This window comes from Tachyglossus aculeatus, chromosome 22 (assembly GCF_015852505.1).
Source record: "Tachyglossus aculeatus isolate mTacAcu1 chromosome 22, mTacAcu1.pri, whole genome shotgun sequence".
NCBI lineage: Eukaryota > Metazoa > Chordata > Mammalia > Monotremata > Tachyglossidae > Tachyglossus > Tachyglossus aculeatus.
The window spans coordinates 17,810,816-17,837,069 of record NC_052087.1 but is presented as its reverse complement, the minus strand read 5'-3'; positions in this window follow the sequence as shown (position 1 = coordinate 17,837,069).

Below are 26,254 nucleotides of genomic sequence, written 5' to 3'. Positions count from 1 at the left end.
AAAGAGGATAAAACTGCAAAGTTTGAAGTTGCTATTTGTGAATCTTAGGATTCTCAGAGAGGGGGGAAGAGGGAGAGAGGGCTGAGAACCGCAGAACCAAAATCATTCTACGTGAGTTATATTTCCCACTCTTCAGTGATTTAATAAAATAATTATAGTAATGATAACACGTGATATTTAAGCATTATGCTAAGTGCTTATACCTACCCTATCTTGATAATAAGGTCATGCATAATCCTTGCTCCATAATTTAAGGGGGAGGTATTTAATCTTCATTTTACAGATGATGAGACTGAAGCAGAGAGAAGTGTCTTGCCTTAGTGGCAGAGCTAGGGTTAGAACCCAGGTTCCCTGTCTCCGAAGTCCATTGTCTTTCCACTAGGCCATGCTGCTTAAGACAGCTTTTCCATTTTCCATGACTTCTCTTCAGAATGTACCATACTGGCACTCTGACAACAGAGGACCTGAGCTACCCCTATAACTCTACATATGCCCACAGAATTGGCTCCTCTGTCTCAAGTGTATGAGACCCTTTCACCCAGACAGGACGACAATAGTTACTTTTTCCAGTACTTACCTTATACTTGTTCCATGTACAGGCCCGTTAATTGGCATGTTTCACCTGCCCCAACTTCACTGGGGGAAAAAAAAGGAAAAGAAACAAGTTACACCCCTTGACTAAACTTCAATAGCAAAGAATGTTTCTAAACCCCTACTGAAACCGAAACAATTTTCACTGTACTAGAGTGAATGCCAAAGCTAGAGGACTCAGAAAACCAAGATCAATATTTTCATTTTTTATCTTTAAGGTCTCTGCTACAAAAGTAATTCAATTCACTGAAATTCCACGGACAGGAATTCCTCCCACTTACAGGTTTCACGGAGGTCCCTCAACTGATACAGCCTCTCTCACAGATTCAATTGTATTTATTGAACACTTACTGTGTGCAAAGCACAGTACTAAGCGCTTGGGAGAATACAATATAACAACAAACAGATGCATTCCTGCCCACTCTGAGCTCACAGATCCCAAGCTCACCATGATTATGGGCAGGATCTCTCAGAAACCCAGCCTGGTTTGACTCAAGATATCTTTTGGTTCTGCATCTTCAGAGCTGTTTTCAAGTTGGGAACAGCAGGTTGCTTAGGGTGATGCTCTTACATTAATCTGAGATCCAAACATGGATACATTATAAGATCTCCTTGGGCTACTGAGACTATAAGGCCCAGAAGCTCATAAGGCGTTTCACATACAATTGATATATGAGGACTGTAGGAAAAGTGGATCTGAATAAATCCACAATGGGTTGAATGAGCCAGGTCCAAAACTAGGATTAAATCAGGGCAAACTGGAAAAATCCTGACCTGAATAACACTGAGAAAGAAACAAAAATATAATCTGTGTACTAGAACTCTTTCCCTAAGTATAGGGAAGAATGTATGTGTTTCTAGTCCTTTTCTCCCTATCCAGGAAGTTCAACTGTTTCAGGGTTTCTAGGGGATTTTGCCAGGTTTAAACTTGGTGACAATCATTACTTAAATCAAACTTTAGGCATTTGTAATTTACAGGTCAACATGTAGAATACAGAAAAATCCACTCTGGCAGTATATGAAGTTTTAGTTTACAACAACAAATCACTGAAAAACAAACACCTACTGTTCAAATATTGACAAGCACAAATTTTCAGTTATGTTCAAATCCAAATGTTAGTCATTAAACTTGAACAAAGTCACGTTGTGGACTATGTGGAAAAGAAAAGCTCTACCTAGATCAGTCTGCTGGATCAAATGAAAAAGATGACTGCTTTAGTGAATCTTCTTCAGAATGGAGATAGACTCCAATGGGAGGAACCTTGACTCTGCCCAGCTGAAGACCATCAACTAGTGGAAAGCAGCTACAACACCTGGTTATAGGCCACAGAGATCATTTTAATTATCCTTTCAATTAGATGTTTACTCATTAGACAGATTGGAGGGAGAAGGCTTCCTTCCCATTGGAAAACAATTCTGATGGAAAAGAAAAGTTCTCCACCTGATGATAAATCATATTCCATTGATGGGAGAATGTCTCAGTTACAGTGCCTGGCACATAGTAAGTGCTTAACAAATACCATAATTATTATCAAAGACCATTTCCCTCTAGTGGGAGGAGACCTCAGTACAATTAAGATGTACAATTAATTGTATAGTACAATTAATTAAGATGGTCTCTAATCATATAGGACCCAATTTCTTTTTCCTGAAGACTATTTCTGATGGATAGTTGTGCATGCACAGGCTTTTCCCTGCATCTAATCAATTGGAAATTGAGTCTGTTTGACAGAAGATCATCTCAGTGAGGCAGAGGTTGACTCTCACTCTAATTTTACTCCTCCTGAAACATCCAAAGTCTTAACATATTTTTTTTCTTGCCTTATGCTGTCGAGTCATTTCTGATCCATAGCGACTCCATGGACACATCTCACCCAGAATGCCCCACCTCCATCTGCAATCGTTCTGGTAGTGTAGCCATAGAGTTCTTTACCCTGTCTTTTTTCCAATGTCCTCCTCAGTGGGGATAGCAGACAAGGATCAATGGTGGGTCTTGTTCTGTCAAAGATGACAACTGGCTTACCTTATTAAAAATTGTTTTGATTAGTGCTTGGATTCTCAATAGCTTAGGATTCCATTTATTAAATGTGTTGATGTTTGACTCACAGGGATTTAATTGGTGATTACCTGTTACAGTGATAGAACTTGTCTCATTATGGGCAGGGAACATGTCTACTAATTCTGTTATACTATACTTTCCCAAGTGCTTAATGCAGTTCTCTGCACATAGTAAGTTTCAACAGATACCACTGATTGATATTTACTGTTGTTGAGGAAATTTAATTTTAGCCATTTGTAACTTTCCTTTGCATCTACACTTCATTGCACCGAAATGAGGCAAGAAGAGAGATTAATACAAGGGACTCCCATTATCCCTTCCTTTCAAAGATGGAAACTAAAGAATGGAACTCTCTTGAACCAGGACTCACTGGTTCTAGACCCATAGCTAAACTGCCTAAGCTGAAAGAGCATACAGAAACCTTAAATCTGTTTGATAAGCTTCAGAAATGATAAATGCTATGGATTATGAGCCATGAATTCAATTATCCAGGTCAATAAATGTTTATCATATCAGTCCTAGGTTTCCAATTTTAAGCTAAGGGCTTTGCATTCCTGAGCTTGACATTCTGTGCTGTGTATTTAAGTGGAGAGGTTGATTTGATGTCTTTAATCATGCCTAAATTGCTGTAGTTGCCACCAGAGTGTATACGTAAATGAGCTGTTTTTTGTTGCTTAGCTATTAATTCTGGTTAAAACCATTTTAATAAATAGCTAAATAAAGAAACTTAGACAGCCTTTAAAATTCATTCAGATTCCACTGTAAGTGGTAGGTTACTTCTAATTTTCCTAAAATAAGTTATCTCCTTTACTCTATTAACAGACCAGCAGAAACACTTTGCAGGATTAAAGCACATTCTGACCTGCTATAAAAGGCTATTGGTTAGGATGCATTTGTGGTGGCCATAAAAATTTCCTGCAGTTGGAGCCAAATAACTAAGTCCAGCTTGGTGAAGCCTTTGTAGTTTAAAAAAGGCATTCTAAGATGTAAATCCTCCATGATGGTTTAGAGAAGACTGAAACTGGTGTTTGCCAACATGATCTCGAATGCAACAAAATGTGGAGAGCAGAGCCATTTTTCCTTCAGATTTTTAAACATGCATCATAACTAAAGGACAATCCAGAAAATTGAATCCAACTTCCTAGATTGTGAATTCTGTGGGAAACAAGGACTGTTTGTTTCTGACTTGTCTTGGGTCTATTCCAGTGCATAGCACAGTGTTTGGCACAAAGCAAGTGCTTAACAAATACCATAATTAACGTCTCAAATCCCCAAGTTCTAACTCCACCATTAGCTGGTTCCCCTGGAATGCTGTTGCCTAGGCCCTCCTAAGTCATTTTCCTTGCTCTAGATTTATGATGGATGAGACTCACCATTATTCACTGTTTCTTTCATCCATATATTCCTGAAACAACTGAGACAAAGAGCATCCCTGGGGTTCATAGGAGCTCAAAATGGTTAGTGGTGCAGCTAAGTTAGGAACTAGTTAGTTTCTCACTTTAAATCCAGTACTGGTCATAATCAGTGCTCTGTTGCCCAGATATCCCATCTTCCTAATAACCTTTCCTAAGGTCCAAATTGCCAAATCCTGCCTAACTATTCATCCCTAACTAAAAATATGCCCTCTTTTTCATCCCCACTCTTCAGATTATTTAAACTTTAGGGGCCTCAAAAATCTCGTTCCTGCATGGCAGTTTACTCAAGGATGATGATCAGCAGTAGAGTACAGTAGGGTGTGTCAGAGTTGTGGTTTTATTCCCGAAGCCCAGTAATGGTTTCCCTCTGCCTGTGACGTTTCCTGCCTAGGATGACCTAATAATAACAATAATGATAACAATTAATTTTTGTATTTGTTAAGTGTTTACTATGTGCCCAGCATTGAAGTAGATACAAAATAATTAGGTCCCACACAGAGCTCACAGTCTAAGTAGGAGGGAGAAAAGGCTTTGAATCCCTGTTATTCAGATGAGGGAACCAAAGCACAGAGAAGTGAAGTGACTTATCCAAGGTCACACAGTAGACAGACAGGTGGCAGTCAGAATTAGAACCCAGGTCCCCTGATTCCCAGGCTTATGCCCTTTCCATGCCAAACTGCTTCTCAATACTAGCAATGCTTGTTTCCTTTTAACCCCAGAGGAGACCCTGGAGAATCCATTTCTATCATTTGGATGTAACCAGATCTTATGCATCAGGCAACCGTCCCAATCTAAATGAGTTTCTTCCTCTACCTTCCTTTCTGATCAAGCTAAAAAACATAGTGGATTATTTTGGTTTGCTGTTGTGCAAAATGTTTGAACCCTGAAAATGATTAAATCGATTAATTTACTCAGACTTCTAGCTACTTCTGTTTTACATTAACTTTGAAGGTGAGTTTTTTTATTCCCTCCCCAGAGTTTACTTTTGGGGTTCTTGGGATCTGTCTCAACATGCTATCTCACCATGCTACAGTACTACACATTTCACAGAACGATGATAATAATTGTAGTCAATCAATCAATCAATCAATCGTATTTATTGAGCGCTTACTATGTGCAGAGCACTGTACTAAGCGCTTGGGAAGTACAAATTGGCATCACATAGAGACAGTCCCTACCCAACAGTGGGCTCACAGTCTAAAAGGGGGAGACAGAGAACTGAACCAAACATACCAACAAAATAAAGTAAGTAGGATAGAAATGTACAAGTAAAATAAATAAATAAATAAATAGAGTAATAAATATGTACAACCATATATACATATATACAGGTGCTGTGGGGAAGGGAAGGAGGTAAGACGGGGGGATGGAGAGGGGGACGAGGGGGAGAGGAAAGAAGGGGCTCAGTCTGGGAAGGCCTCCTGGAGGAGGTGAGCTCTCAGCAGGGCCTTGAAGGGAGGAAGAGAGCTAGCTTGGCGGATGGGCAGAGGGAGGGCATTCCAGGCCCGGGGGATGACGTGGGCCGGGGGTCGATGGCGGGACAGGCGAGAGCGAGGTACAGTGAGGAGATTAGTGGTGGAGGAGCGGAGGGTGCGGGCTGGGCAGTAGAAGGAGAGAAGGGAGGTGAGGTAGGAGGGGGCGAGGTGATGGACAGCCTTGAAGCCCAGGGTGAGGAGTTTCTGCTTGATGCGCAGATTGATCGGTAGCCATTGGAGGTTTTTGAGGAGGGGAGTAATATGTCCAGAGCGTTTCTGGACAAAGATAATCCGGGCAGCAGCATGAAGTATGGATTGAAGTGGAGAGAGACACGAGGATGGGAGATCAGAGAGAAGGCTAGTGCAGTAGTCCAGACGGGATAGGATGAGAGCTTGAATGAGCAGGGTAGCGGTTTGGATGGAGAGGAAAGGGCGGATCTTGGCAATGTTGCGGAGCTGAGACCGGCAGGTTTTGGTGACGGCTTGGATGTGAGGGGTGAATGAGCAATCTCATCTGTAAAATGGGGGATTAATACTGTGAACTCTATCTAGAGAAGCAGCGTGGCTCAATGGAAATAGCACAGGCTTTGGAGTCAGAGGTCATAGGTTTAAACCCCGGCTCCGCCAATTGTCAGCTGTGTGACTTTGGGCAGGTCACTTAACTTCTCTGGGCCTCAGTTACCTCATGTGTAAAATGGGGATTAAGACTGTGAGCCCCCCGTGGGACAACCTGATCACCTTGTTACCTCCCCAGCACTTAGAACAGTGCTTTGCACATAGCAAGCACTTAACAAATGCCATTATTATTATTATTATCTAGATTTGGGAAACCTTGGGACTTTTCAAGCACATAATCCTCTCTGAACACGTGTGTGTGTGTGTGTGTGTGTGTGTGTGTGTGTGAAGATAGGAAAGATTTGGTTTAGAGTTGAAAAAGCTGGTCTTGTTTAAGTTTTTTGTTTTAGAAGCAGAGACCTCTCCCTTTGACAGTTCTCATACCAATCAATCAGTTGTACTTTCTGAGCACTTAACTGTGTGCAGACCACTATACTATGTACAATATAACAGTTGGAGGACACATTCCCTGCTCACAATGAGCTTACAAAGGAGATAATATGTAACTTGCACCAAGGCAGTGTGACTACAGGGTGGCCCAGTGGAAATAATTGGGACTGGGATTCTACAGACCTGTGTTCTAATCCTGCTGTGTGACCTTAGGTGAGACATTAAACTTCTCCATGCTTCAGTTTTCTTCCTTGTAATATGGAGATAAGGTTCTTGTTCTTGTTCTCTCTCCCTTCTAGACCATGAGCTATATGTGGGACAGAGACTGTTCCTAGTCTGATTATCTTGTGATTGTCCCAGTGCTCAGCCCAGAATTTGGGGCATACTAAGCACTTAATAATTAATATTTTTGATGATAATAAGAATAAAGTCAAGGTGAATCTGGAGACAAAACAGCCAGTTTCTCTCCTTCCCTTCCAAAAGACTCACTCAGACCACAGGGTGAGAACAGGATGGAGAATGGAGGGAGTTATGCTGAGGGGTCTCTGGAGTTTTCAGGTGCCAAAACAGTCCCTCAGACTTTGAGCAGAGTCCAAGAACCTGAGAGGTAGGGAGAGTTCTGAAGGAGCAAAGACCTACTAGACATGACATATAGCATACCATTAAGCAGTGTGGCCCACTTTGCCTCCTTTTCACCTATCTTAGCACTGATCCCTTGCCCAAGTCCTCCTGCCTCTGGCCAGAATGCCCTCCCTCCTCAAATCTGACAGACAATTATGCTCCCCACCTTCAAAGCCTTATTGAAGGCATATCTTCTCCAGGAGACCTTCCCAGATTATGTCCCCACTTTCTTCTTCTCCCACTCCCTTCTGCACCACCCTGACTTCCTCCCTTTGTTCATCCCCCATCCCAGCCTCACAGCACTTATGTACATATCTGTAATTTATTTAATTATATTAATGTCTACCTCCCCACTTCTAGACTGCAAGCTTGTTATGACAGGGAATGTGACTGTTCATTGTTGTATTGTACTCTCCCAAGTGCTTAGTACAGTGCTCTTCACACAGTAAGTGCTCAATAAATTAGATTGAATGAATGATAAAGCCCTGGCTCTGGAGTCAGAAGGACTTAGGTTCTAATCCCAGCTTTGCCACTTGTCTGCTTTGTGACACGGGGCAAGTCACTTAACTTCTCTGTGCCTCAGTTACCTCATCTGTAAAATGGGGATTAACACTGTGAGCCCCATGTGGAACAAGGACTGTATCCAACCTAACTACCCTGTATCTATCCCAGTGCTTAGTACAATGCTGTGCACATAGTAAATCCTTAACAAATGCTACAAAAAAATAATGGGACCAATTTTGCACCCCTTATTTGTTCCATGGACAAACTGCCATTTTGAATGCCCTTAGGGCTTGCCTTGACTGAAATGGAACTAATTTCCAGGACAAATCCTGCCCTGAGAGTGCGGAAATGTTGGTCCCAGTCATACCTCACGACCACCCCCCCTTGCCCCCCACATGCACCTCACTTGTTTCAGATGCCAAGGAAGCTCTGATATAATGACCCTCTCTTGTGGACAGAACTTCTAGCTGAAACCCAAATCATTTTTCTAAAAAGTCATTCTGTGTGTATGTGTACTTCTCAAAAACTCCCAAATGTTTCCCATCCATCCCTGCATCAGAGACCCCTTACCGTAGGCTTTTCAGGAACACAATCAGCTCTCTTCCTCCTACAATCAATCAATCAATCAGTGGTGTTTATTGAGAGCTTATAGTTCAGCTGACTCATCTCCAACTACAACCCAGTTCACCCACTATACTCCTCTAACTGCATAATGTACTTTGCTCTCATCTCTTGCACGTTAACCCCCTCCTTGTTCTTGCCCTCCCTCCCACTCCATATCTGATAAACCACCACTATGCCCATCTTCAAGCCCTACTAAAATCACATCTCCTCCTAGAAGCCTTCTCTGACTAATCTCTCACCTTTCCTCTCTATTTTCCTTCCTTTCTGGATCACCTGTGCACTTGAGTCTGTACCCCTAAGCACTTTAAAATCACCCTCCTCCCCCACAACATTTATCTGTATATCCTCCCCTACCTATAATTTTATTTTAATGTCTCCCCTCCTAAACTATAAGCTTTTCAAGGATAAGGATTGTGTCTACTTAACCTATTGTATTTAGTACAAGTGCTTAGTACAGTGCTCTGTACACAGTAGGCTCCTCCTCTAGCAAGCCATCACCCACACATTTCATGAACATTGAAAATACCCTCCAGTGAGCATCGAGGCATTCATTCATTCAGTCAGTCATATTTATTGAATGTTTACTGTGTGCAGAGCACTGTACTAAGTGCTTGGAAAGTACAATTCAGCAACAAAGAGAGGCAATCCCTGCCCACAATGGGCTCACAGTCTAGAAGGGGGGAGACCAATATCAAAACAAGGTAACAGGCATTAATTGCATCAATATAAATAAATAGAATTATAGATAAACATGCACATCAAAACAAGTAAATAGCCATTAATACAAATAAATAGAATTATAGATATGTACAGATATATACAATTGCTGTGGGGCAGGGAAAGGGGTGGAGCAAAGGGAGCCAGTTGGGGCAATGGAGGTGGAGAGGAAGCTAAGGAAAAGGGAGGCTTAGTCTGGGAAGGCCTCCGGGAGAAGTTGAGCCTTCAGTAGGGCTTTGAAGTGGGGAAGTGTGATTGTTTGGCAGATCTGAGAAGGGAGGGCATTCCAGGCCAGGGGAAGGACATGGGCCAGGGGTCGACAGTGGGACAGGTGAGAACAAGGCCCAATGAGAAGGTTAGCACCAGAGGAGCAGAATGTGTGGGCTGGGTTGTAGAAGGAGATAAGGGAGGTGAGGTAGGAGGGGGCAAGATGATGGAGAGCTTTGAAGCCAATAGTGAAGAGTTTTTACTTGATACAGAGGTTGGTAGACAACCACTGGAGATTTTTGAGGAGGGGGCTGACATGCCCAGAACATTTCTGTAGAAAGATAATCCGGGCAGCAGAGTGAAGTTTAGACTGAAAAGTGGGGAGAGACAGGAGGTTGGGAGGTCAGAAAGGATGCTGATGCAGTAATCCAGTGGGGATAAGATAAGTGATTGAGGCAGCAATGACTGAGCACAGAGAAATAGCATGGTCTAGTGGAAAGACCACAGGCCTGTGAGTCAGAAAACCTGGGTTCTAATTCCAGCTCTGCCACTTTCCTTCTGTGTGACCTTGGGCAAATCATTTCTCTGTGCCTCAGTTCCCTCATCTGCAAAATGGAGATTCAATACCTGCTCTCCCTACTATTTTAGACTATGAGCCCCATTTAGGACCTGATTAACCCGTATTTACCCCAGAGCTTAGTAGAGTGCTTGGTCTGTAGTGAACACTTAACAGAAAACACAAGTACTATTATTATTATTGTTATTACAAAGAAAACCAAATGCAGCTTAAATGGATCAACAACTAGTACTGACAGAGACCCATACAACTGGAATTCCTGGGTCTTATCTTGCTGAGTTTAATTGCTAAACCTGCTCAGAGCAGATTTTTCCCTAGGGCTGTTGGTTAGTAAAACATATAAAGGGATTTTTTATGCCACATAAGTGACTTAAATTTAGAGAAATAGTTGTAGGTGCAAAATTAGGAAACTTTTTCTTATTTCTCTAGCAGGCCCAGAGAAATCACCTCTTCCCAACTAAGCATTTTTAATAGAGCATCAGATAATACCTTTACCACATTTAAATAGAGAAAGTAGAGGGACTTAGTAAGCATGTAGTAAATGACTGCATCCTCTGGGATGGGCTTTTTACCCCTACTGTATTCTCCTAAGTTATTTGTACAGTGCTCTGCACATGGTAAGCACTCAAATACCACTGATTGATTGACTTGATTTCCCAGTTTGCCCACTATTTCTTAAATGATGTCACATTTACCACTGAAGTTCATTCTGGAGAAAGGGGAGACTTCTATTTTGGAAGCATAAATTAAATCTGTAAGCAAAAAAAGATAAATTCTTAAGAGTCTGGTGCTTCCTGCTTTGCTCAATTGAACTGGTTAGATCTTGTGCTTGTCTTTAGGGAATTCTTGGAGTTCACAGTACCCTTGTGGCTCATTGGTAGCAATAGATAGTACTAAAAAGTTATTTCTGGTGTGATTTCAGGTTAAACTAGGTTTATCTTGGATGTGTCATGTCTACCTGCTCATTCAGATAAAGGAGATATTTTGTGAGGATATAGTGCTGAAGCTGGTGTTTTTCCTGTCTCCATAGAATCTTCTTTCCCTCTTGAATCTTTTTTTAATCATATTTATTGAGCGCTTACAGTGTGCAGAGCACTGTACTAAGCGCTTGGGAAGTACAAATCGGCAACATATAGAGACGGTCCCTACCCAACAACGGGCTCACAGTCTAGAAGGGGGAGACAGACAACAAAACAAAACATGTAGATAGGTGTCAAAATCGTCAGAACAAATAGAATTAAAGCTATATGCACATCATAGAATAGCAAATATGTACAAGTAAAATATTGAGTAATGAATCTGTACAAATATATATACAAGTGCTGTGGGGAGGGGAAGGAGGTAGGGCAGGGGGGAAGGCAAGGAGGAAAGGAAAAAGGGGGCTTTTTTTTAAAAAAAGTCTGGGCTACTTGCTAGAGTCTGGGGTTTTTTGGGTTTTTAGCTAGTAAAACTCATGCAATACATTTGATTTTGAAAAGAAGTTTAATATCAATTGTTGTTTCTGGTCCAAATAACTCCCACTGAATTGTTAAACATGATAAATAAAAATAATTAATAACTAAAATATGATTAAGCAACTTCCTTCCAAGGCCCTTGGAAACATTTATGGAAGTACATAGCAAGTCCTCTGAGTGGCCATGAGAGGAAGGTAAATAATCCTGGGATTCCATTTCACAGATGAGGGAATCAAAGGCAGAGAAAAATTAAAGGATATTATATACCTCAAGTCACCTTGGTAACCAAAGGCTTCCAGGGACAAGAACCTGGATATCTGAATCTCAGTCCTGTGTTCTAAGCATGGTACATACTGCCTCCAAGTGCAACCTTCCTCTTAACCTCAACTGCTACCTCCCTGATGCGAGCTCTGATCTTGCCTTGGCTCCTGCTTTAGCCTCCTTGTTGGACTCTCAGCTTCCAGGCTCTCCCCATTCCAAGCTATACCCATGCTGCTACATGGAACATCTTCCTGAAACATTGTTTAGCCCACATTTTTCCTCTTCTCTCCTCTTCTGATTCCTTGTATCTCTCTGAATCAAACAAATCTTTGAATCAAACAAAAATTGCTCATGATTGACTTGGCCCATCTTACCTCTCTCTTCAACAGATATTCCCCAAACCTGTCTTCAGTCCCGCCAAGCCAACCTACTAACTATATCTTCCTCCCAACTCTTCCATCTCCTTCTCATCACTCCCCCTGTTCCCCTAACTTGAAAGTGCCTCCCCCTCCATATCAGACAGACCACAGCTCTCCTTTAACACTTCCTCCAACAAACCTGCCTTGATTTAATAATAATAACAATAATAATAATTATGATATTTGTTAAGCACTTACTATGTGTCAAGCACTGCTCTGAGAGCTGGGGTAGATTCAAGAAAATCAGATTGTCCCACGTGGAGCTCACAGGCTTAATCCCCATTTTACAGATGAGGTAACTGAGGCCCAGAGAAGTTAAGTGGCTTGCCCAAGGTCATTCTGCAGACGAGTGGTGGAGCCAGGATTAGAACCCATGTCCTCTGACTCTCAAGCCTGTGCTCTTTCCACTAAGCCATGCTGCTTCTCTTTTTCCCAGCACCCTTGAGCCTATATTATCCTTTCAGCCAACTCCAGCACTTATGAATTTATTTGCATCTCCTTAATATTCTTTTTTATGCCACTCTATTTTGACTACACTAGTGGGAAATAGTTGCATATCTGTCTCAGAGTTAGAGTGTAGAACAGGGGACATATCACTTCATTATTTTGTACTCCCTGAGCACCTAGTACAGTGTACTGGATCAAGTGAGCACTCAAAAAATGCTACTACTTCTACATCCTTTGGACCACAAAATGGACTTGTGATTCATGTTTTTCCTCGACTTAAAGATGATGATAGAAGTTTCAATTAATATGTGAGATTTGTGAATACAGTAGATCAAAAATTCACAATCCTTAGGGCTAAGAGATGTGTGAGTGTTGGATTTTTTCTAATTTTCCATTACATGAGCCACTGATTGTGGTTTGAATAAACAGTAACTTATTAGAGTGTTTGTTTCCCCATCAAATTCCATATGTTAATGTATATTTGGTAATAATAATAATGGCTTTTATTAAGCGCTTACTATATGTAATGCACTGTTCTAAGCACTGGGGAGGTTGCAAGATAATCAGGTTGTCCCACTTGGGGCTCATAGTCTTGATCCCCATTTTACAGTTAAGGTCACTGAGGCACAGAGAAGTTAAGTGACTTGCCCAAAGTCACACAGCTGACAGTTGGCAGAGCCAGAATTTGAACCCATGACCTCTGACTCCTAAGCCCGTGCTCTTTCCACTGAGCCACGCTGCTTCTCAGACTAATGAGCATGAAAGGAGAGAGCAAGGATATTGACAGCAGATATACTGTGCACTGGGCTGTGGACTTTGGATGTTTGAAGGCTTAGGTCATCAGCATCAATAGTATATATTGTGTATTCTGTAGCAAGCCCTTGGGAGAGTACAATCAAAGTAAAACACAGCCCCTGCCCTCATAGAACTTATAATCCAGTGGGAGAGAGAGCTGAGGAATTTTCTTTTATCTCCACAGGTTCCCAACTCTATTCTTCACTAGGTTAGAAAACCAGTTTGGGTAACTGAAGTCTGATTTTCAGTTCCACTCCATTCCAGGCAATAATCATTTGCCACATGTTAATTTCATCTGAAATCATTTGAAAACATCTGAATAACAACTTTTTCATCTTTGGATGTAAGAGGTTATCATTTTCCAACAATACATTTTGAGTTGTTTGAGAAGACTGGGCATTAAATGACTAATTTTACCTTTGAGGTATACAGAAATCTTAATCCTTGCATGGTGACTCAAACTGTGCACATGTAATAGACCATACAATTTAACACATTGTCCTCTTTACCTTCTCACAGGTAATGTTTGTGCATTATCAGGGGGAAGTAGGATTTTATTAACATAAATTGGTCAGTCTCAGGGTCTTAACTGAAGGGAACAAACTGATAATAGTTAACATCTTTCTGAATGGCACTGCTCCACGGGTCAGTAGTAAAATGGAAGGCTTAGCAATGGGTCAAAATGTATCTGCCAAGTATATTTATCTTTCTACTTTCTAAGTGCTAAAGAGACCTGGTGACACTGATAAGGGAACTGTTACTTATATTTGCAAAGTCTAAATACATCAGGTCATGACCTTAAAGAAACAGCAGCAGTAGCAGCTGTACTTTAACAGTTTCCTTCCCTTCCCCCACAAAAATTATTTATAATTATATGTACATATATATATATATATATATATATATACATATACGAATGTGTGAGGTGTGTGAGTAAGTATATATTGCAGATGGAGGCAAAGACAGGGAGGTGAGGAAGAGAAAGAATTAGAGGAGTAAATAGAGAATAGTGATAAATTAGATAGCAAGTATGGAGAATAAAGCCCATAAATACAAAAGGGGACTGTGGCTTTCTGACTCGAGACAAGCCTTAGTGAGTATATGAACCTTACCACTTTAGTCTTATTTGCACAAAGAAATGGTCTTTGAACAAGCCGAGACTGACAGCTTTTTCTCTGACTCTGTGTGAGGTTAGGGTCTGGGAGCTAGCATTGCCGTCACTGGTGCATGACTAGAAGTAGAGAAGTCACACTTTAGTAACACAGTAGGTCTTCTGCTCCCCTCTTTGTTCCTTAGACAATCTAGTGTTCTTGCTTATCGCGAAAATACAATAAAGGTGCTGCTAGCCTTGGATTGGTAGAGGATGGAGCGAGCATAACAAGCCGGCAGTGGTGCAGAACTAATCTGCAGAGAGACCTTCCTGTGTGATCAGCCCCCACCCAAGTAACCTAATCTTCGATGGGAAATCACCAAAAAAAAAAAAGTTGGGGGGGGGGGGGGGGAGGTGGAGGGAAGTGGCCAGCTTTTAGTGATGCCTGAATTTTTTCATGGTAATTTAAAGTCTTCCAATGGGTGTCCCTAAACATCTGATGTGGCAATTAGTGGGGAGACTTTTGTACTCTAGAAAGACGAAACAACCCACTTCAATAATCATGTTTATGTCTCGGACAGAAACAAAAAAGCTTGAACAGATAAAGTGTTTACATCAAACAGCAAACAGGTTGTGCTTGTAACCATTATGGCTTTTCCTCTTTTATTTAAGAAAAGCATTACTTTTCCCTTGAGAAACTCCTTTGCTGCTAAATGACAGGAGACAAAGTAAGTCTCCAAACCCCAGACGTTTTTATGTGGGTACCTGGCCTTCCCAAGTGGTTTCTTTGATCTGAGAAGTCCTGTATTCAAAAGGTGTTCTGATGAAATATTGAAGAATTAGAGACTGCGAAAGAACCATGGGGTCCCCATGCTCTGGTAACCTATCTTATTCATATGGAAAAATAGGACACTGGGCACCTAAAATAGCAATTAATTCATTTATTCATTCATTCAATTATATTTATTGAGCACTTGCTGTGTGCAGAGCACTGTACTAAGCATTTGGGAGAGTACTGGCACCTTACATCTTTAAGAAGGAGAAACTAAAGTCAACAGGACTCAACTTTAAGTGAATGCCTTGGCTGTATTGAAATGACTCTGGTAATTGCAGTTTGCTATAAAGTATTTCTTCTGCTTTCATAGATGAGCATTGCTGTTATGCTTGATTTTGATGCTCTTTCTTAAAGCCCCTATGAAACCCAAGCAGTTAGGGCAATTTAAAAATGATATTAATATTTAAATCTGCTATTTGCATTAGCGGGCGGTACCTCAGATACACACAGATATAGGAATATTTGATTATGGCATTGTCAATTAAAAACAAAAGGATAATCTAGACTGTAAACTCCCTCTAGATTGTAAACTCATTGTGGGCAGGGAACATATCTACAAACTCTATTGTACTGTACTCTCCCAAGTGCTTAGTACATTGCTCTGCACAAAGGAACAACTCAATGAATACCACGGATTGATCAATAACCAGTTAAGGACGGCACCTGTTATTATAAGACTGATACTATTTTAGGTTGCCCAGAAGCACAATTGCCATTATTTGGTACATAACATAATGTTTCTGGTGCAGGCTTTGTAAGGGTAGAGAACAATGCTTCACACATAGTAAGCACTTAACAAATGCCATTATTATTATTATTATCATTTAAACATTACAGGTACTAATGTTTTGAATACAAGGCATGAGGTGTTACACCAAACACTGAAAGCAAACATGTGTCTGCCTGGAAACACTTCTTCCTCGAGTTGTCACTCAGGCATGGGCTAGGAAACTGCTGTTCTCCGTCACTTAGCTTTCGGCTCAGATATCATGTCACTGGAACGTCAATAGCATCACTCGTGGCTAGAGCGTGTTGTTTTCTTTTCCCCTACTGCTTTGTGACCTCGAGTTACTGTGGAATGCCACATGGCTCCCAAATGAAATGGGATTCAGCACGAAGGAGTTGACAGCAGGCTGTTACCAACACCAGCTCTGCTGAGTGGCAGAAGCCGCTCCATTTCTTCAGTTCTGAAAAGAAATTCAAATCCAGCTCCTGAATAGTTCATAATCATAATAATTGTGGTGTTGGTTAAGTGCTTACTATGTGCCAAGTGTTAGTTAAGCAACAAGCCACATAAAAAAACCCAAAAAACTAAGTCCTGAAGTCTCTAAAAGACCATTTAGGGGGTTGTGACTAATCTACTTTTGCTCTCTGTCAAATTATTTGCTGTTGTGAGCTATTTCACTGTTTAATGAGAAGGGGAAATTCAGTTTTTCTTAGATCCTGTCTCAGTGTGAATGCCCGTTGTGGGCAGGGATTGTCTCTATTGCTGAATTGTACTTTCCAAGGGCTTAGTACAGTGTTCGAAGCATAGTAGGCCCTCAATAAATACGATAATGAATGGGTGAATGGATGAGTAAAACACTGAATTTGAGTCTTGGGCCCAGGTTCACATCTTGTTTCAAAGTTTTCTTTGTTAAGGGTCCACCAGGGCTCACTGATTCTTCCCCTTTACAGATCAGTATCAATCAATCTTATTATTGAGTGCTTACTGTGTGCAGAGCACTGTACTAAATGCTTGGGAGAGTATATTATAAAAGTTAGTTGATCTGTTCCCTGCCTATAATGAGCTGATGGTCTAGAGGGGCTTACAGGTAAATATGGTCTTAGGGCTTGAGGCCACATAGCCAAATGCCCAATGCTACCTCCTCTCATTAGCTGGGCATATAATTCTCAGTATCAATTAATGGGTATTTCTTGAGCAATTACTCTTGCAGAGCACTAAACTAAGCACTTCTGCTTAGCATGCCACAAAATTCTGTGTTCATCCTCTGGAAGTGGCTTAAATATGTAGGGAGAAGGAGGGCCCCAACTACATTCCCCGTGGATTGTGGGCTGTACTTCAGGGCATGAACAGAGACGAACAGGAAACCAGATGTCATATTCTGGTTTCATAGAATTAGCAAATATACTTGCACTGCCCATGTGGGTCTAGAATGGAGCAGAAGGTACATATAGGATGCTGAAACCAGCTGCTAACATGTGGCTCCAAAGACAGTTATGCTCCTGGGATTGTCATTGTCCAGTCCTGTGGGGCCAAAGACTCCTAAAAAACAAACAAACACTTCTACTTCTTCAGATGTCATTCCCGTCTCTTGTTTCAGGAACACATCTTCACAATCTGGGCCTTACCATTTGTGCAAGTAAGTTGTATTCATTTGATAACAATTTCACAGCTTGGAATAAACTTGAACGAAGACCAGGCTGCAGGACTCTATCACAGGAAGGTGTTGCAGCAGGCTGCTGAGGTATTTTAAAGAAAGGTACAGCAGCAGGGGATGGGGTGAGGCTGTGTGTAAAACTGACTCGGGAGGGCTCAGCAATCCCAGTCTTGTGGAGGGCTCAGGGATAACTAGGTACTTGTCTGCCAGCTAGCAAATCACGAGCTCAGCCGTTGACAGGACCAAACAGTCAGAAGTCCTGAATATTTTGTTCTGGACTAGCCAAAGCTTTAGTCTGGTCTCTCAGAGTTGTAATTTCTCCATCTGATTTCTGCTACCTCTGTCTCCTAGGAATTTTGGAAGACAGTAAATTCCCTGGAAAATTTCAGATGATATGAGAGATATAAACTTCTGCCCAATTGAACTGGTGATTTACTAAAATGCATCAAGAATCTGTGAAGATACATTTTTTAAAGTATTTTAGGCAGTCAAATCATTGAGATTTTGCTAAAAAAATTAACAGATTTCTTGGGTATGCTGGAACAAAGCTCTTAGTACAGTGCTCTGCACACAGTAAGCGCTCAATAAATATGATTGATTGATTATCACTTTCTGTTCTGAACTTCAATCCTAGGTTGTAAACTTCCCCTGCTGGATTGAAAGCTCCTGGAAGGCAGGGATCCTATCTATTAACTCCATTGAATTGCACTCTCTCAAATGCTTAGTAGAGTGTTCTTTACAGAGTAAGCATTTGATAAACACTATTGATTGACTGACTGATCCCAAATACATATCTCTATCTAGCCTTCCGAACTCTGGAAAAAAATCCTGTAAAATTTCCTAGAGGAAGAATGCTACAATCACATATGAATCATTATTGGATTCCTGTCAGGATGTCCCTTTGCTCAGTTCTTCTCCTCCAATTCTCTCCTTGATGCCCTCCAATCTGGCTTCCTACTCCTTCATTCCACAGAAACTGCCCTCTTAAAGGTCACCAATGATCTCCTTCTTGCCAAATCCAATGACCTCTACTCCATCCTAATCCTCTTCACCCTCAGGTGTCTTTGATTTTTATCCTGGAAACATTATCCAACCTCGGCTTCACTGACAGTGCCTTCTCCTGGTTCTCCTCCTATCTCTCAAGGCCAGTCATTCTCAGTCTCCTTCGCATGCGCCTCCTCTGTCTCCCACCCCCTAACTGTGGGGGTCCTTCAAGGTTCAGTTCTGGGTCCCTCCATTTACACTCACTCCCTTAGAGAATTCATTCACTCCCTTGGCTTCAACTACTACCCCTTTGCGGATGATACCCAAATCTACATCTTCAGCCCTAGACTCTCGCCCTCTCTACAGTCTCACATTTCCTCTTGCCTTCAAGACATCCCTACTTGGATGTATCCCATAACCTCAAGCTTAACACGTCCAAAACAGAACTTCTTATCTTCCCACCCAAACCCTGTCCTCCCTGTGACTTTCTCATCACTGTAGATGGCACGACTGGCCTTTCTGTCTCATAAACCCATAACCTTGGCATTATCCTTGACTCCTTTCTGTCATTCAACCCACATATTCAATCCATCACCAAAGCCCATCCATCCCATATTCACAACATTGCTAATATCTGCCCTTTCCTCTCCATCCAAACTGCTACCACATTACTGCAATCACACATCCTATCCCACCTGGATTATTGCCTCAGCCTTCTTGCTGACCTCCAGCCTCCTTTCTCTCCCCACTCTAGTCCATACTTCACTCTGCTGCCTGGATCGCTTTTCTGCAAAAACATTCAGGACGTGTCACCTCACTCCTCAAAAAACTCCTGTGGTTGCCCATCCACCTCCACATCAAAAAAACTCCTCAACATTGGCTTTAAAACACTCAATCACCTTGCCCTCTCCTACTTCACCACTCTCCTACTATAATCCAGCCTGCACACTTTGCTCCTCTAATGCTAAACTTCTCACTGTGCCTCCATCTTACCTATCTCACCACCGATCCCTTGCCCACATCCTGCCTCTGGCCTGGTATGCCATCCCTCCTCAAATCTAACATACAATTACTCTCCCCCACTGCCCACTCTTCAAACCACCATTGAAGGTACATCTCCTCTAGGATGCCTTCCCTGACTAAGCCCCACTTCCTCTTTCCTCTTCTTCCACTCCCTTCTGCATCACCCTGCCTTATTCCCTTTGTTCTTCCCCCCTCTCAGCCCCACAGCACTTATGTATATATCTGTAATTTATTTATTTGTATTTATGTCTGCCTCCCCCACTCTAGACTGTCAGCTTGTTGTTGGCAGGGAATGTGACTGTTTGTTGTTGTATTGTACTCTCCCAGGTGCTTAGTACAGGGCTCACACATAGTAAGCACTCAATAAATGTGATCTGAATGCATGAATGAATGGATCACCCTCATAATTCTGCTTGCCTGTCTCTCAAGCAATGGGAGGAGAATGGAACTGTAAGAAAATTAGCCTCACGAATTCATTTTGAGAATTTTCTAAAAAAGAGCAGTGGCTCTTTTGTAAAAGAGGGAAAGAAGAGAAAATTATAAAGAGGTCTGCCATTTCTGGGATGGCCCACAGGGTGATTGGAAGGATGAAAAGGAAACCCACTCTCCCCATCCCCTTCCCTGACATGAAATGCTTAAAATTTGGGTCAAATGGATAGTAAAGGATGTTGCTTTCATTCATTTTCCCACTTATACAGCTAGCATCATGCTAGCATCATTTTTGTGTTTACTGTTTTTGCAAGTCAACATTTTTTATTTCTCCTCCTAGACCACTGATTCATGAGGATGTCTGTTCCTGGCCCAATAAACAAACTTAATCCATCAATCGCAAGTATTTGTTGAATGTCTATTATGTGAAAAGCATTGTATAGAGCACTTGGGAAAATGCATTATAATTAGTAGACATGATTTCTGGTCTCAAGGAGCTTCACAATCAAGCAGGGGAGATAGATGTTGAGATAGAGTACACATAAGGGGAAATAATAAAGTCTAAAGATATGCAATAAATGCTACTTGAGGAGGGGATGTGCATCCCCAAGTACTTAGGTGATATTGAAGGGGCAGCTGGGGCATATAAGGTGGGAAAATTAGAAATTACTCAGGGAAAGCATCCTGGAGGGAGAGGAGAGGATTTCAGAAGGGCATTGAAGATAGGAGAGCAGCGGTCTGTTGGTTGTGAAAGGGAATGGAGTTCCAGGTAGGGAGGAGGGTGTAAGCAAGAGTTGGTGGTGGGAGACAAAAGTGAGACACAGAAGTTACCCTGAGAGAACCACAGCAGCAGAGTGAAGTTTGGAGTACAGCAGGGAGAGACTGGGGACAAAAAGATTAGTGAGGAGGATGATGCAGTATTCAAGCCAGAATAAGACAAGTGCTTAACACAGCATGGTGACAGTTTGGATGGAGAGAAAAAGACAAGATTCTAGGAGTGTTTAGGAGGTAGAACCTGCAGGATTTGGCAACAAATTGAATATGAGGGCTGAAAGAGATAAAGGAGCCAAGGATGATACCAAGTTTTGGATTTGAGAAATAAGAGGATAGTGGTGGTGTTAACTGTGAGGGGAATGTTCGTTGGAAGAAAAGAATTTGGGAGGAAATATGAGGAGTTCTGTTTGAAACATATTGTTGAGGGTGGGATCCCTAGTGATAGCTGGGAGGCAGGAGAAAATGGTAAGATCATGGAGCAATAGAAAGGTCAGGGCTAATGAGTTAGATTTAGGGAAGCAGTATGGCCTAGTGAAAAGAGCATGGGCCTGGGAGTTAGAGGACCTGGGTTCTAATCCTGGCTCCACCAATTGCCTGTTTCATTATCTTGGGCAAATCAACTTCTCTGTGTCTCCATTCCTTCATCTGCAAACTGGGGATTCACACCTGTTCTCCCTCCTATTTAGACTGCAAGCCCCATGTGGGATCTGATTATCTTTTATCTTAGTCCAGTGCTTGACACTTAGTATGAGCTTAATGAATATTAGTAGTAATAGTAGTAGTAGTGGTGGTGGTGCTAGTACTGGTGAGCCATTCTCATACCATCCTTCCCATCTCACAAGCCTGCAACCTTGGTGCCATCCTCGACTCTGCTCTCTCGTTCACCCCTCACATCCAATTCATCACCAAAACCTGTCGGTCTCACCTCCACAACATCGCCAAGATCCGCCCTTTCCTCTCCATCCAAACCACTATCCTGCTGGTTCAATCTCTCATTCTAACCCGACTGGATTACTGCATCAGCCTCCTCTCTGATCTCCCATCATCATCAGTCGTATTTATTGAGCACTTACTGTGTGCAGAGCACTGTACTAAGCGCTTGGGAAGTACAAGTTGGCAACATATAGAGACAGTCCCTACCCAACAGTGGGCTCACAGTCTAAAAGGGGGAGACAGAGAACAAAACCAAACATACTAACAAAATAAAATAAATAGAATAGATATGTACAAGTAAAATAAGTAAATAAATAGAGTAACAGATATGTACAAACATATATACATATATACAGGTGCTGTGGGGAAGGGAAAGAGGTAAGATGGGGGGGATGGAGAGGGGGACGAGGGGGAGAGGAAGGAAGGGGCTCAGTCTGGGAAGGCCTCCTGGAGGAGGTGAGCTCTCAGTAGGGCCTTGAAGGGAGGAAGAGAGCTAGCGTGGTGGATGGGCAGAGGGAGGGCATTCCAGGCCCGGGGGATGACGTGGGCAGGACAGGCAATGGCGGGACAGGCGAGAACGAGGTACGGTGAGGAGGTTAGCAGCAGAGAAGCTGAGGGTGCGGGCTGGGCTGTAGAAGGAGAGAAGGGAGGTGAGGTAGGAGGGGGCGAGGTGATGAAGAGCCTTGAAGCCCAGGATGAGGAGTTTCTGCCTGATGTGCAGATTGATTGGTAGCCACTGGAGATTTTTGAGGAGGGGAGTAATATGCCCAGAGTGTTTCAGGACAAAGACAATCCGGGCAGCAGCATGAAGTATGGATTGAAGTGGGGAGAGACACGAGGATGGGAGGTCAGAGAGAAGGCTGATGCAGTAGTACAGACGGGATAGGATGAGAGCTTGAATGAGCAGGGTAGCGGTATGGATGGAGAGGAAAGGGCGGATCTTGGCAATGTTGCAGAGCTGAGACCGGCAGGTTTTGGTGAGGGCTTGGATGTGAGCCTCCTGTCTCTCTCCACTTCAGTTAATACTTCACGCTGCTGCCTGGATCATCTCTGTGCAGAAACACTCTGGGCATATTACTCCCCTCCTCACAAATCTCCAGTGGCTACCAGTCAACCTATGCATCAGGTACAAACTCCTCACTCTCGGCTTCAAGGCTCCCCATCACCTCGGCCCTTCCTACATCACCTCCCTTCTTTCCTTTTACAGCCCAGCTCACACCCTCCACTTCTATGCCGCTAACCTCCTCACTACGCCTCGTTCTCACCTGTCCCGCCGTCAAGCCCCGGCCCACGTCCTCCCCCTGACCTGGAATGCCCTCCCTCTGCACATCCACCAAGCTAGCTCTCTTCCTCCCTTCAAAGCCCTACTGAGAGCTCACCTCCTCCAGGAGACCTTCCCAGACTGAGCCCCCTCCTTCCTCTCCCCCTCCCCCTACCTCCTTCCCCTCCCCACAGCACCTGTATATATGTTTGTACAAATTTATTACTGTATTTATTTTACTTGTACATATTTATCCTATTTATTTTATTAATATGTTTTGTTTTGTTGTCTGTCTCCCCCTTCTAGACTGTGAGCCCGCTGTTGGGTAGGGACCGTCTCTATATGTTGCCAACTTGTACTTCCCAAGTGCTTAGTACAGTGCTCTGCACACAGTAAGTGCTCAATAAATAGGATTGAATGAATGAATAAAGGCAGTAATTAAAGCCATGGGAGCAGATGAACTTCCCAAGGGAGTGAGTGTGGAGTGACAAGAGAAGGTAACCCAGAAAAGAGCCTTGACAGACACCCACAATTGTGGAAGGTAGAGGTAGACCTGGTGAAAGAGATAAGAAGGATCTGCCAGGAAGGTTAAGAAGAGAACCAAAAGAAAACTTCTAGTAAAACCAAGGTTAAATAGGGTTTCTCGAGAATGGAGTGGTCCACGATGTTAAAAGTAACTGAAACATGGAGACAGGTTAGGATAGAATAGAGTGCATAGAGTTGGCAAGGAAGTGATCATTAGTAGCCTTGAAGAAACTATGTCAGTGAAGCAAAGGGGTCAAAAACCGGATCAAGGAGAGAGTTGGAGGAGAGGGACTAGAGGCAGCTTTAATTAGAGGGATGGGCAGAATGGGGGTTTGAGTGAAAAGGAAAAAAAGACAGCAAAGAACCACCTAGAGAAAGCAGCTCCAACACTTCCCATGGTGTGAATTATGGAAAATCTTGAAAATGACTGGAGCAGGTAGCAGTGACTAAGAGCCCAGTTACACCGAATTTTAAAGAATTCAACCCCTCAATCAATATCAATCTGCTTTGGAAATCCCTGAGAACATGTTTTGTTGTCTGTCTCCCCCTTCCAGACTGTGAGCTCGTTGTTGGGTAGGGACCATCTCTATATGTTGCCGACTTGTACTTCCCAAGGACTTAGTACAGTGCTCTGCACACAGTAAGTGCTCAATAAATACGATTGATGATGATGATGAATGATTCCCCTTTTCCAAGAGGACTGGGCACTCAGCAGGCAGCTCAGCCCCAAATTCCCATGTGAATGGCTGATTGAGTAGAGCTTGCCAGAAAGGCCACCTGAAGGCCCTGAATCCTTTCCCTGAATACACATCTTTGACCCTAGGTAGCCCAGCTGAGTCTACTCCAGTTGGCTGGAGCACCCTCTAAATGCATCACAAAGTAGCTAACCCCTGTGGAGGAAGGAGAGGTGAATAACAAAAGTCAGCAATTAGAGAAAAAAAAGTTGATAGAAAGGAGCCCTTCTATTTAAGTTTGCTAACTTACTCAGTAGGAGGCCCTGACTTCATGGTCTTCGAAGGCCATGCCCACTCCAAAATCAGGACATGAATCATCCCCAATTTCTTTAAGTCAAGAACTGGGATCTCACAAATGAGGAAAACTAAGGAAAACTGCTTGCAGAGAAGCAACCTGATTCCCATTGTACTCTGGGGTCCATTTTGTGGCCTCGATTAAATCTTAACCTCTGTGCTTCACTTTCTTCAAATAAAAATGGTGGCCCTACCTGTCTCATCTCTCCTGCACCGTTGTTCCACTTAGATACATTTTGAATTTGCTGAAGTCTTTCGGGTTCCTTGGGGATGCAGTCTAATATACTACAAATAATCATTATCAGCACATGAAGACATGGGATAAAGGAAAAAGACAGCCCACAGACAGCCTGGTAAAGGCAAAGCAGAGGGGAAAATTCCTTTTCCAAGGACAGGTACTCCTTTTAGAAAACTCCAGCTGTTTTCTTTCTTGGGGAGGCCTTCAGGGAGTAAGTGAGCCTCCTCTCTCAAAGGATGGAATTGTCTTCAGAGCACTTCAGAGTTTTGGAAATCACAATGAGGGGGTGGAGAGAGCAGATAATTTTATATTGGGTAGTGACTAATTTCAGGATGTGAAAGGCAGCTGTGGCTTTTCATAGCATATAATCTATCCCCCCCAAAACAACTTTAAAAATCTTTTAATTGGGACAAAATGAACAGGAAGTTGGAAGAACTGCATAGCTACCAAGATTAATAACTTCTCCTTCCCTGTTCCATCTTTTCTTTTTTTAAGTCAGGTTTGCCCGATATGTTACCAATGTGTAAAATAAGCTGTCTCAAAATCCTGCAATCAGCTGCTTCGCTGAAGCAGAGAAACTCTTTTCAAATGCCAGATCAAATGCCTTCCAAAAGAAAAGAAGAAAGGAGGGGAAAAGAAAGTGGGAAAGAAAAGCATTATTGTTGCTGTTTGGATGCGCCCATCACCAAATCTCTAGGAACCAGAGAAAATAGAGGAAGCAAATTCCAGACTAAGGCCTGCAGAGCAAGAAGGCGTTTGGGCCAAGGTTGCCTGGAAAGGCACAGAAGAGTCCAGAGAGAGAAGGACAATGAGAACAGAGTGAGAACGAAAGTACCCAAGACCTGTGAGGTCTCTGGAAATATGGCCAAGGGGACAACTGAAAACAAACGAGACCATTTCAAAACAAGCCACTGAGCGAACAGTGGGGTTTCTTGTTCGTTGTTTTTTTTTTTTTTTGCCCGTGGAAATGGCACATTTTAACGCTTAATACGGATGGGGAGGTGTAGGAAAGCTGGACCCCAGAGAACTGCATCTTGAGAAGTTTCCAGTCATGGAACTGCAATTGTTCTTCTTCAAGCTTCTGGCCTCTCCCAGAGCTAGGAAACTGATGGTTCAAATGTCATGTGGAAATAGCATGTCAGTGCAACTTTTTTAGTGATCAATAAAGTATTCCTTATTCATGCTTTACAAAAAGGTTTCTTGAGAACCTTACAAAACTCCCCTGGGGGCAATCTTTTGACACTTTCATTGACACCTACTGAAGTAGTTGGCTTTTTAGCTTTGCTGTAAGACAGCAATTTGCCACCTCATTATCAGCTTGATTGATGAGAACACTGTCTTAAAGTGTCTGTCACATTATGATTGTTAGCTTGACTCCTTGGCTTAGATTGATTCTTTGAAAAAAGGAAAACTGATGTGCATGACAAAATGTTTTCTTACCACCAGACGTCAGTGACAGCTTCTCTCAAAGAAAGTGCAGTTTCTGCAGAAGCGATTCAGAGAGGTTTTTGTCTTTCATTTTTTGGTTTGAAAAAAGGGAGCAGTGGAGGTTTTTAATTTCTGTGAATGCTGTTCTAGTTTG